Source organism: Aquarana catesbeiana, linkage group LG09, assembly GCF_042186555.1.
Source record: "Aquarana catesbeiana isolate 2022-GZ linkage group LG09, ASM4218655v1, whole genome shotgun sequence".
Classification (NCBI taxonomy): Eukaryota; Metazoa; Chordata; class Amphibia; order Anura; family Ranidae; genus Aquarana; species Aquarana catesbeiana.
In genome coordinates, this window is record NC_133332.1 from 58,126,024 (window position 1) to 58,139,908 (window position 13,885).

Genomic DNA, 13,885 nt, shown 5'->3' on the forward strand with positions numbered 1-13,885 from the left:
AAACATACAGTACTGTAATCTTACAGATTACAGTACTGTATGAAATCATTTCACATCCCTTTTGTCCCCAATGCTTTGGCCCATGCCCTGAATGCAGTTTTATATGATATATACTGTTCTTTCTGCCTGGAAACTGGAGATTGTCCATAGCAACCAAAAAGTGTCCCTTTACGTCAAAAGTGGCTTTAAACCAGCTAGAAAACAGCGATAGTAAATTAGAACACTTGCAGAATTGAGCGATAGTGAATCGTGGGGAAATTTATTTTATTATTATTATATTATTATTTTTTTTAATTATTTATATTTATTTATTATATTATAATTTATGTTTTTGTGTTTCAAACTTCATCATACCCGGGATATCTACTATACTCTTGTTTGGACAGATTTAAGTGTGTTATTCCTAAGAATTACAGGCCTGCAATATAAAACGCCAAATTTCCATGCAAAATAATTGTACCGCTTTCAGCACCTAAAATCCAAAATAATCATACCGCCAGGGAGGTTAAGGGTGAGAGGTGTATAATCTCATCAATGAGCTCACAGAACTCTCACCTTAATTCCTTGAATTATCAGCATGTATTTCTGTTAAAAAAATCTGTTCCGCTATTCCGACATCTACCACCAGGGGGTCCTCCGTTCCAGCTTATGTTGCGCTTGTATGGAAGCTCTAAACCCATGTCTTTGTAATGCTATCGCACTCCCAGAGGGGGGGGGGGAGAGAGAACTCCAATAGTCTAGTATGTCCAAAATGTACAATTGCTTTTATTAGTTTTCCAGCATATCGAGCAGGAAACGCCTAAATGATTTTAGCGAATTTTAAATATCCTTTGTCCTAACACTTTTTCCAACCTTTCTCTCCAACCAACGCTTTTCCCTGTAAAAAGTATCTCCTTTCCCAGTCAATGCTTTTTACAGGGGAAAGCGTTGGTTGGAGAGAACCCTGTGATGTCCCCACACACCAGTTAGTAGCCTGAGAGCTCAAAGTGCTGTGTGCTGTTTTTATATTTCTGTGCTGTGCAAGAACATTTTTTGGAATAAACGCCTTGCTTTTCAGCACCATAAAGTTTTTTATCTTTCTTTTCCAATAAACTATTTGAAAACAATGATCAGAGGAGCTCCCATCTGAAGGCAAGTGTCTTATACCTAAAAGTTTTACCTTGCTACCTGCTAAGGCAGTAGAGCCGTCATTTCAGGTGGAGAACATGTGATCACTGTCGGTGCCGGTGTAGCGTCGATGAGTGCCTTCTTTTTTATTATTATTTTTATTTTATTTACATTTATATATATATTTTTTTTAATTTTGTTTGTTTTTATTTGTATTCATTTTTTAATTATTATTTTTTTATTCCATTTTTTTATTATTTATTTTATCTAATTTTATTTTATTTTATTTCTTTTTTCTTCCTTTTTTTCCTTTTTTTTTTCCTTTTTCTCTCTGTTTCTGCCATTTCTGCCTTTTACCAGTTCTCTCCTTTCTATTGCTGTTCTTTCTTGTAATTTTTTCATATATTTTATGTGCTGTAATTATCTTCTCTTTTGCTCTCTTGTCTCTGCCTTCTTCATGTATCCCAAATTCACGGTGAGACATTGATTATGCAATGAGAGCAGGGAGTGGGCAGGGACAGAATGGCTTCACGGTTGGTGTATCTCCCAAGCCTCTACTACACTGACAGTCTTTTCTCTTCCTCCGCATGCTCCCCGTGGCTTGCCTCCCGTCGGAAAATGCATCCGACGAACTGCGCATGTGCAGTCTCACATCACGCCAGCTGATCGGGAAATCAGCTGGTGTGACGTAGCGTAGGAGGCATTATTCGACAGGAGGCACTCATCGACACTACACCGGAGCTCGCTGTACGATTATCCCCCTCTGGTGTCTCTATTGTGGGAGAGCTGCTGAGTGATCGTTGAGAGCAGATTGGCTGGAAATCTCTACAGTATATTGTTAACATAAGGCGATCTTGACCCTTATAATTTGGGGTCCGTCCGATTGGGTAAGAGGCCATCTGGCTCCTTTTTTGTATATCTCCCCTTCTGATGTGAAGTATTCAATCAAGCTTCCCTGAATGTGAAAGGCGGCATCACTATTTGTTACATTTGTTTTGCTATTCATTCACTCTGTCACTTTGTTGCAGTCTGGGCATTTTTTGGATACACAAATATTTTTGGTGAACTTCTTTTTATGAACACCTTTCTTTCACATCTGTTGAGAATTTATTTGGGATATTTATTTATTTACTCTTATAATCATTTTTTAGTGGTTTTTTTTTTCATTTTTTGATTCACGTATTGCACCGATTTATGATGCTGATGCTTATGGTATATCGATTTTACATGTTGTGAATATATTATTTGCACATCACTTTTTTGTTTGTATTCCTCCTTAAAGTGGATGTAAACCCGAATTTTTTTTTTTTTTATGTCATAATGTAGAGTATAAGATTCTATCATTTGAGCCCAGTCTTGCCGCAAAGAGTTATTCCAGCTCTGAGCAATCCTCTTTTATTGTTCAGTGAGATAAAACTTGACAAACAGAGAAAAACTTTGTCAAATCCTCCCTCTTGCCTTTGCCAAATCCTCCCCCTTGCTGTGAGTGACAGGTGATTTACATATCTCGTGCACTAGCCTAAGACATACATTATTTTTTAATTCCCACCCCCACTCCTTTCTTTAGCAGCTCTGCAAGGATTGGCAGTTCCACACCTCAGCATAATTTGACATGCTGAAGTCATGTGGTTACTTTCCTGTCTTTTCACTGGATGTTAGAGATCATAGCAGAAGTTCAGTGTAAGAAATACACAGGAGAAAATACATATTGACAAGGGGAGTGTAGAGGTGGGCGGGGAGTCTACTGACATCACGACTCCACCCACCGAGCTCCAGACAACAGACCCACCCACAGAATCTGCAGTTTTTCGGGTCTAATAACAAACAGAGGGGAGACATTTGACAGGTAAAGATACATGCAGGAGGCATGTATATCCCTATAGATAACCATTATGGCAGTAGTTTAGATAGGATGACATTGGGTTTACATCCACTTTAAGGGCACAGAGACATACCAGAAACCCAGCAAAGCACAATGGCAGTTCCATTTAATCAACACTATATATGTTTCATGATGGAGTCTTTCATTGACTGGCCACACACGGATTGAAATTCAGCCGGTTCAGCAGGGTCAGCCCAGATTTCAATCCATGTGTGACCACTGTAGTTGAACAGAAGTCAGTCTACTGATTGCCTTCTGTTCAACCACTCTGTAGGGTATTATTTGCTTAGATTGCAGCACTGTGTATTCTGATATGGCAGAGGTGGATTCCCTCATCCATAATCAAATATGTGGATGGGAGAATCGGGTCAGTTGGTTGAACGGAAAAAAAAAATGTCCCATGTAAGGCCAGTTTTAGGAACTATGCCTCAGAGACAGCCCTTTCCAAAGTAGTGGGACTTCCACATATATTTGCAAACGTATGCAAGTAAAAGCTCCGTTATTTTTATAATGTTTTTTTCTGATAGTGGGCAATTTTGTACAACAGTCTTCATATGGTGTGCTAGAGTGAGAACATCAGAAATAGTAGGGATGTGAGAAGAGGGAATGTGAGTAAGGAGGTAGAAAGGACTACAACCAGGATCCTTCGGGGAAAAAAAGATTTATTATGGAACTAGGCCATAATTTTCAACTCTCAGAAATCTCTGATACAAGTGTATAGGTCCATAATGGTTGGTCTATGTGTCTGTTGCTAAAAGCTTTTAACATATATTGTTGAAACAGTGTAATTTTTTTTTTTTTTTTTTCGCTGGATAGCTAGTAAGTGTGCTGGTAATTTTTTGTAATGTGTTTGCTTCATGATAAGCCTTTTAATGTGCACTGTATGCTAAAAGCTAGTTTTAAAATGACACAACTCTGATTTAAAAATAATAAAATTTATTCAATTATGTATTCTTTTTCATTTTTTTTTTGCTACTGTAATCTGACTTCCTGTTAGAAGTTGGCTATGTTAGTTCCCCATGGTCCCACTGTATGTCTGAAGGTAGCCACCCTCACTTTCTCACTCCCGAAATGGACTATGAACTAAGTTGTTAAGGGAGAAAGAGAGGAGCTCACAGGGGATATTACAAGGAGGCAAAAAAAAGCACAGTAAGAAACAATTTTAATAAAAATAGATTACAGGGACATTAAATATTGGATGTGTACAGATTATTTTTGTAGAATAAGGATAGCGTTTAGTGTCACTTTAAATTGATCGGAGCAGATTTTTGTTATGCATGCTGGATGTGGTGATAGGACACAGTGGAGGTCTTCAGCTGTCATTAGAAAATGTATGCAACTAAAAACTTGATTCTTAACACATATTGTTGACATGGTATATATATATATATATATATATATATATATATATATATATATATATATATATATATATATATATATATATATATATATATATATAAAAAAAATATATATATATATATTTTATAGCTAGCTGGTTAGTGGGGAAAGCCCGTTCTATTTGCACCTTACATTCAAAATCTAGTTTTAAAATGAATGGAGCAGTTACCTTTCTTGTTTTGCCTGCTAAGTAAGTTGAGTGAGTTAAGCTAAGTTCCCCCAGGCTCATATGTGAAAATGCTCATGTCTGAGGGCTGGCAGGTCAGGACTAGGATGAACTGATCTGCCTGTGTTCAATTCACCGGTGGTTCTGCAAATTCTTTTTGAAATTCAGCTGACTCAAACTTAGCAGGGAATGCCATTGAAGTCTATGGGGAGGGGAATCTTTTTAATAACTTCTGATCATTTTTAGAGCTAATTGGAAAACTATTCTTTAAGGGCATGGGGAACTGGACACTGTCATGGGGACAGGTACCAATGCATACATATATCTGGAAAAACACAGTAAAGCAGGGGGAAGGACTCAAAGGCAACATTAAAAGTATGCAAGTCCTTTAAATAACATGCTTGGGGATGTCTTAAAGCTGTGCATGGTGTTGCAGGACAGTATGATTTTCACAAATATTTTCAGTGACAGCATACACTTGCAGTGCATACTTGTCTTTCATTTTTTTTTTACTTTTACAATTACCTTACAAAAAAATTACAAACCTTCATCCCACATCCCAGTTGGTGCCTTCTGAGAGGAAATGCGTTGGAATAGAGCTAGAAAAGTGACGTCAACTAGCACAGACCACACTGCAGGTGGCCGTGCAAGATTTGATCCCATATCGCTCAAATTCATTGTCCTTGATGTAGTTAATAAACCAGCTTTATATGCATTAATGCACTATGAGAGTCTTCCATTATCTTTTATAACCACATGATGTGATTACCGAGATTAACCACTTGCCTACAGGGCACTTTCACCCCCTTCATGCCCAGGCCATTTTTCATCTTTCAGCGCTGTCGCATTTTCAATGAAAATTGCGCGGTCATGCTACACTGTACCCAGATGAAATTTTTCTCATTTACTTCACACAAATAGAACTTTCTTTTGGTGGTAGTTAATCACTGCTGTTTTGTGCTGTTAAAGCCTAATTAATGGCTAATGATAGCAACTAATCACTTAACAGAAAAATGGTTCCTTAAAGTGTACACTACACAAACAATATGTAGTGATCTTTTAATCACATACAATTGGAACACTGAGTAATCATGGGAGCTTGGTCTCTAGTTTACACAGTAGGGAGCAATTTGGTCTATCTGTTTAGTGATCAGTTGCTGCAATAACTGATTAAAATGGACCTAGTTCCACCATCAGAGAGGAAGAGTAAAGGGCAGCAGGCACCACAGGAGAGGGGAGCAGCAGTAAGGCTGTGCAGGAGAAGGTCAGAGACATGAGGGACACGAGGCAGGGATGGTTTGGTAGGGTGCAGGAGAGAGAGAGGGGAATGTCCAGGGAGCACAGACATTGAAGCCCAACTCTCGCTTTGCAAAACCACTAGACACCAGGAAGGTACTGGACCACCAAGGAGAAAGAGGCACAGACAGTGGATGACAGTCAACCCCTCATACATTCACAAAGCACCAAGAGCCTCATGGGAGATTTATTTGAGATAGCAGGAACCTACCCCTCATCTGATATTGGAGGAGTGGCCATCAGGGGACAGATTCCTGACCAGAGGACATCTACATAGCACCAGTGTTGAGAGGCCTCTTTGCCACTGGTATTTGCATTTAAGTTGCTTGCCATTTTAAAAACATTGTTGTTGCCAGTTAAATTCTGCTTTGGGAGTATTTTCTTCACAGCCTGTGCATTACAAACATCCACCCTTTGAAGGTGAGCCCAGCCTTGAAGACTTGGCTAGGAGGGATGCAAGCCCCAGGAGTTTATTCTGAGGGATCTGTGTGGGCAGGTAAGTTGGTGGGGTTTTGTGTGCAGGGACTGAGAAGGGGTGTTAATTTGGCAGAGGGGGTATAGAGAGGCTGAGAGAAGGCTGAGTCTGCAGGAGGGTGGAAGACCAATATTGGTTCTGTGTGCCTGCAACCGGCCTCAGTTACTGCCTCTATGCATGCTATTTTCCATTGGACTCTGTAGTGCTGGAGCAATGAATTAGGGCTCATTCACATCATGTACTTTCATACCTGCACTCCTCTCCCTTATCAAACTACATAATTTTGATATCATACACATCATACACTCTGCACTCCTCTCCTGCACATAACCACCTTCATATACTTCACACTCCTCTCTTGCATACATGCCTCCGTTGCACCTTCCTCACTCCTCTACTGCACATACTACCCACTGTTATACCTTATGCACTCTTTTCCAGAACATACCATTGTACAATCTGCACTCATTTACTGTACATATTGTCAGTCACTCCATACTCCTTTCCTATACCTACCTTCATACACTCAACACTGCTTTCCTACATCAACCTTCATACACTCCACACTACTTTTCTTTACCTACCTTTAAACACTCCATACACTTTTCTTACACATAACATCATATTTCACACTTTTTTCACAGCAAAAAAGCTGTCCTTGGACCTTTTTTTGAATGTTGGAGACTATGTAATGACCTTGTGAGGAAGAGAGGTTATTTAACACTAAAGGAACCATTTACAAACCTAAGATCCTAACTTAACTTAACAAAGTCAGTTATTTTCAGCTCAGTTCAATGACTTAAAATGTAGAAAAACACATATTTTTAACCTGGAATATTCATACACATTTTAGACTTTCACAATCTTATCAGCATGTACTGACCATCTTTTTCACACCTCTAACCAAATCAACTGATTCTGTCTGAAAACAGACAAATCCAATCAATCTTAAGCCTCATACACACGATCGGATTTTCCAATGGGAAATGTGTGATGACAGGCTGTTGGCAGTAAATCCGACTACGTGTATGCTCCATCGGACAATTCTTGTTGGATTTTCCGTGGACAAATGTTGGCTAGCAGGTTTTAAAATTTTCCGCGAACAAATGTCTGTTGTCGGATTTTCCGATCATGTGTACACAAGTCCATTGGATAAAAGTACTAACACGCATGCTCGAAAGCAAGGACAAGCCAGAAGCAGTCAGTCTTGTAAACTAGCTTTCGTAATGGAGAATTAACATTTGTGACGTGGCAAAATATGAAATTTCGAAATGTAGTGCACATTCTCTACTTCTTTAATGGGATAATAATGAAGCTGCTTTCCTGGTGATACTGATGAAGTTATTGCCAACAAATTTTCAAAGGCTTTTTTTCTTAAATTCGAGATAAATTCCAGACTTATATGGGTGTGCACAAATTTGTTAGCAAAATGAACATTAAAAGATATTTAACTATTTACCCTATTATCAGGAATAGTAACCAATAGGGATGAGCTTCGAGTTCGAGTCGAACTCATGTTCGACTCGAACATTGGCTGTTCGCAAGTTCACCGAACAGCGAACAATTTGGGGTGTTCGCGGCAAATTCGAATGCCGCGGAACACCCTTTAAAAGTCTATGGGAGAAATCAAAAGTGCTAATTTTAAAGGCTAATATGCAAGTTATTGTCATAAAAAGTGTTTGGGGACCTGGGTCCTGCCCCAGGGGACATGGATCAATGCAAAAAAAAGTTTTAAAAACGGCCGTTTTTTCAGGAGCAGTGATTTTAATAATGCTTAAAGTCAATCAATAAAAGTGTAATATCCCTTTAAATTTCGTACCTGGGGGGTGTCTATAGTGTGTCTGTAAAGGGGCGCATGTTTCCTGTGTTTAGAACAGTCTGACAGCAAAATGACATTTTGAAGGAAAAAACTCATTTAAAACTACCCGCGGCTATTGCATTGCCGACAATACACATAGAAGTTCATTGATAAAAACGGCATGGGAATTCCCCAAAGGGGAACCCCGAACCAAAATTAAAAAAAAAAAATGACGTGGGAGTCCCCCTAAATTCCATACCAGGCCCTTCAGGTCTGGTATGGATATTAAGGGGAACCCTGGCCAAAATTAAAAAAAAAAAATGACGTGGGGTTCCCCCTAAATTCCATACCAGACCTTTCAGGTCTGGTATGGATTTTAAGGGGAACCCCGCGCCAAGAAAAAAAAAAAAAACGGCGTGGGGTCCCCCCAAAAATCCATACCAGACCCTTATCCGAGCACGCAACCTGGCAGGCCGCAGGAAAAGAGGGGGGGACGAGAGTGCGGCCCCCCCTCCCTCCTGAACCGTACCAGGCCACATGCCCTCAACATTGGGAGGGTGCTTTGGGGTAGCCCCCCAAAACACCTTGTCCCCATGTTGATGAGGACAAGGGCCTCATCCCCACAACCCTGGCCGGTGGTTGTGGGGGTCTGCGGGCGGGGGGCTTATCGGAATCTGGAAGCCCCCTTTAACAAGGTGACCCCCAGATCCCGGCCCCCCCCCTGTGTGAAATGGTAAGGGGGTACATAAGTACCCCTACCATTTCACGAAAAAAGTGTCAAAAATTTTAAAAATGACAAGAGACAGTTTTTGACAATTCCTTTATTTAAATGCTTCTTCTTTCTTCTATCTTCCTTCATCTTCTGGTTCTTCTGGTTCTTCTGGCTCTTCTGGTTCTTCCTCCGGCGTTCTCGTCCAGCATCTCCTCCGCGGCGTCTTCTATCTTCTTCTCCTCGGGCCGCTCCGCACCCATGGCATAGGGGGGAGGCTCCCGCTCTTCTCTTCTTCTTTTCTTCTCTTCTGTTCTTCTTCATTTTCTTCACCGGGCCGCTCCGCAATCCATGCTGGTATGGAGGGAGGCTCCCGCTGTGTGACGGCGCTCCTCGTCTGACAGTTCTTAAATAACGGGGGGCGGGGCCACCCGGTGACCCCGCCCCCCTCTGACGCACGGTGACTTGACGGGACTTCCCTGTGGCATTCCCCGTGACGTCACAGGGAAGTCCCGTCAAGTCACCGTGCGTCAGAGGGGGGCGGGGTTCACCGGGTGGCCCCGCCCACCCAGTTATTTAAGAACTGTCAGACGAGGAGCGCCGTCACACAGCGGGAGCCTCCCTCCATGCCAGCATGGATTGCGGAGCGGCCCGGAGAAGAAAATGAAGAAGAACAGAAGAGAAGAAAAGAAGAAGAGAAGAGCGGGAGCCTCCCCCCTATGCCATGGGTGCGGAGCGGCCCGAGGAGAAGAAGATAGAAGACGCCGCGGAGGAGATGCTGGACGAGAACGCCGGAGGAAGAACCAGAAGAGCCAGAAGAACCAGAAGAACCAGAAGATGAAGGAAGATAGAAGAAAGAAGAAGCATTTAAATAAAGGAATTGTCAAAAACTGTCTCTTGTCATTTTTAACATTTTTGACACTTTTTTCGTGAAATGGTAGGGGTACTTATGTACCCCCTTACCATTTCACACAGGGGGGGGGCCGGGATCTGGGGGTCACCTTGTTAAAGGGGGCTTCCAGATTCCGATAAGCCCCCCGCCCGCAGACCCCCACAACCACCGGCCAGGGTTGTGGGGATGAGGCCCTTGTCCTCATCAACATGGGGACAAGGTGTTTTGGGGGGCTACCCCAAAGCACCCTCCCAATGTTGAGGGCATGTGGCCTGGTACGGTTCATGAGGGAGGGGGGGCCGCACTCTCGTCCCCCCCTCTTTTCCTGTGGCCTGCCAGGTTGCGTGCTCGGATAAGGGTCTGGTATGGATTTTTGGGGGGACCCCACGCCGTTTTTTTTTTTTTTTTTTGGCGCGGGGTTCCCCTTAAAATCCATACCAGACCTGAAGCGTCTGGTATGGAATTTAGGGGGAACCCCACGTCATTTTTTTTTTTTAAATTTTGGCCGGGGTTCCCCTTAATATCCATACCAGACCTGAAGGGCCTGGTATGGAATTTAGGGGGACTCCCACGTCTTTTTTTTTTAATTTTGGTTCGGGGTTCCCCTTTGGGGAATTCCCATGCCGTTTTTATCAATGAACTTCTATGTGTATTGTCAGCAATGCAATAGCCGCGGGTAGTTTTAAATGAGTTTTTTCCTTCAAAATGTCATTTTGCTGTCAGACTGTTCTAAACACAGGAAACATGCGCCCCTTTACAGGCATACTATAGACACCCCCCATGTACGAAATTTAAAGGGATATTACACTTTTATTGTTTGACTTTAAGCATTATTAAAATCACTGCTCCTGAAAAAACGGCCGTTTTTAAAACTTTTTTTTGCATTGATCCATGTCCCCTGGGGCAGGACCCAGGTCCCCAAACACTTTTTATGACAATAACTTGCATATAAGCCTTTAAAATTAGCACTTTTGATTATTCATGTTCGTGTCCCATAGACTTTAACGGTGTTCGCATGTTCGAACGAACTTTTTTCCTGTTCGCATGTTCTGGTGCGAACCGAACAGGGGGGTGTTCGGCTCATCCCTAGTAACCAAGATAGTGGGGGTTATCTGCACTCTGTTTTGGCCAATGCCTCCCTTTTTAATCCTCCTTGCGCCATCTTTGACGGTGTTTAGAGATGTTATTCTCAGAGACCTTGAATCTTTGGAGGTCAAGAAGGCTAAGAATAACAAAATGATGCAGGATGGACTTGATTCTTTGTGTCAAAATAACGATCTTGTGATAAGACCTGCTGATAAGGGGGGGGATTGTAGTCCTTGATAGAAAGGACTACATGACCGAAATGTACAGAATATTGGGTGATGTTAATATGTACATTCCCTTTCCTTCTGATCCCAAATTTACCTATATGAGGGATCTAGAAACAATCACGTCTAAGGGATTAAAAACTGGCATTTTGAACAAAAAAGTTTATTTTTGGTACCTAAGGCGCCAAGGACGCCTATGATCTATTATTTACCAAACATCTATAAGGACCCTGTCTGTCCCCCGGTACACCCTATTGTGAGTGGCATTGATTCATTAACATCCCGGGTGGGCAGATATATTGATTTTTATTTACAACCTCTTGTTCGGAAAATGCCATCATTTATTAAGGATTCATGACATGTTATTATTGTATTGTCTAAAATTACCCTAAAACCTGGTATATGATTGGAACTTGTCACCTGCAACTTGTCACCTCACTTTATACCATAATTCCGCATGCATTGGGTTTGGAGGTGGTTTCAGGTTTCCTTATGAGAGATTTGGGACTCCCTGCTGGCCAGATATGTTTTTTGATGGAACTTTTAGAATATGCTGCCTCACATAATTATTTTTGGTTTGGTAATCAGTTCTACCAGCAGAGTAGGGGAGTAGCCATGGGGGCTAAATATGCCCCCAGCCTGGCCAATCCATTTATGGCCAGGTGGGAGGAGGATGTTATCTAAGCCAAAAATGTACCTCAGCTAGTTTTGTGGGCAAGATACATAGATGACATCCTCCTCCTATGGGATGGGGATGTTTTGTCTCTGGACTCCTTTATGACCTCCCTAAATGCCAATCACAGGGGCATAGAGCTCAAGTAGGAGATGAGCCAATGTGAGATCAATTTTTTGGATTTGAAAATAAGAGTGGGGGGTGATAAGTTGATTACATCTACTTATTTCAAGTCCGGGAATTCATACATCCCTGTTGACAGCTGTCACTATAGGCCTTGGCTTAGATCAGTTCCATAGAGCCAGTATATGAGGCTTAAGAGGAATCGCTCTAACCAGGATGAATTTTTGGCACAAGCAGAGATCCTTACCCATAGATTTCTGGAAAAAGGATACACAGAGGATAGTCTGATGACCACTTTGGAGTCGGTCAAACAACTTAATAGGGATGACAAGGGGTTCCATTCGTGACTACCTACTCCCTACAATATAAAAGTATTAAAAAGATGGTGTCAAGGCATTGGCATATTGTCAACAATGATAGAATCCTGAGGACAGTTCTACCAGATAAGCCGCAGGTGGTCTTTAGAGGCTCTTCCTCTTTGAGGAATAGATTATCCCCTAACATTTTCGATCCCTCTAAAAATTGGATACTTTTTTAACCAATTGACAGGGTATTATCAGTTTCGGAGATGTAGGGTGTGTTCCTTTACCAACTGCATCCAAAGGAGGACCACTAGTTTTGTGTCCACCAGCACACAGATACATCATGACATTAAACCATTCTTCAGCTGTTCAACATTGGGGGTGGTTTATTTGCTGCAGTGCCCGTGCGGACTACAATATATAGGAAGGACCAAACGCCCCCTACAGGTCCGCTTGAATGAACACATTACTAATATCAAATCTGGGTTTAAGAATCACTCAGTGTCTAAACACTACTTGTGCACAATAAAGATCCTTTGAATACCCTTTTTTTGGGTATCGATAGATTTAGCCCAATTGGAGAGGTAGTTCCCTGGTGAGGGAGATCTCGAAATTAGAGATGTCCTGGATATACAAGGCTAAGACTTATGTGCCTTATGGGTTGAACTTCGATGTTGAAGTAAATGCTTTCATTGATAATTCTTAAACCATGACGAAACTGTAAACCTGGTCTGAGTCACGTATATGGTTTTCATTTTTTAATTCTATTTCTAATTCTATTTTTAATTATATATTTACATTTTTAATATAATTTTTTATCTACACTTATTACCAAGATCCATTAGAGATTTTTTGGTTAATTTTTGTGTTTAGGTGTCCTTTACGGCCCATAGGTGTAGATGTATACTGTTTAATATAATTCACCTACTTGATATCACAGTATATTAATTTAGGAATATTAATTTTCACTAACACTAATAAAATACATATTCACATATTGATTTCACTTTTTTGTCACATCAAAATTTATTAGTATTCTTCACCAATTGTTATTATTTTTTATTAATTACATCTTAACACATATAATTCACTTAAATATATATATATATATATTGAATAATTTCACATATACATAATTCATTTGTGTACATCACAGTTTTTTTGTGCGTAGGCATAAATAATAATACTAATGTAATTTTAATTAATTTCTTGAGGTCGTTTAATTCATTAATTAATATATACAATTCACTTATGTATTTGTTATATCCACCATAGAGTCTATGTTTTTCACATAAACACTCAATCTTTCTTCTTTTTTTTGGGACTCAAGTGGGTCCAATTGGAATATTTGACCATGTGGGTGAATGTCCATCACCATATGGCAATTAATTTTAAATACACACATTTTAAACAAATATCTACCTTGTGGATATTCATTATATTTACCACTATAATATTAAGTTTTTTTCCTTCTTTTTTCTGTTTCTTTTTTCCTATCTTTTAATTTTTAACTACTTCCAAATCGCATTCCCGTTGTTGAGTGCTATTTGTTATTATATCGCAGGCAAGTTTCTTCCTCAAACGAAGAGCTGCCCACATCCAATATAGCGATGTCATCTGCATATCCGGGGCTCAGACCGAGGTGTGAGAGTATTTATGGTGGTGAGTCAGCACGCTGCCCATTCCCATTGAGAATGTCATATGTGACGAAACGCGTATGAGGAGGTAACTTGCTGCCGTCACCCCGCCGT

The 13,885-nt window shown here is 40.8% G+C and overlaps 1 long non-coding RNA gene across 1 annotated transcript in view; it reads left to right on the forward strand.

The window, feature by feature from the left end:
• The first annotated feature begins 1,757 nt into the window (after nt 1–1,757).
• LOC141107683 (uncharacterized) overlaps nt 1,758–13,885 on the forward strand; it is a 130,191-nt gene continuing 118,063 nt past the window's right edge. Inside the window, exon 1 of the long non-coding RNA XR_012235951.1 lies at nt 1,758–1,994. This is a non-coding gene — a long non-coding RNA (uncharacterized lncRNA). The remainder of the gene's footprint in view (nt 1,995–13,885) is intronic.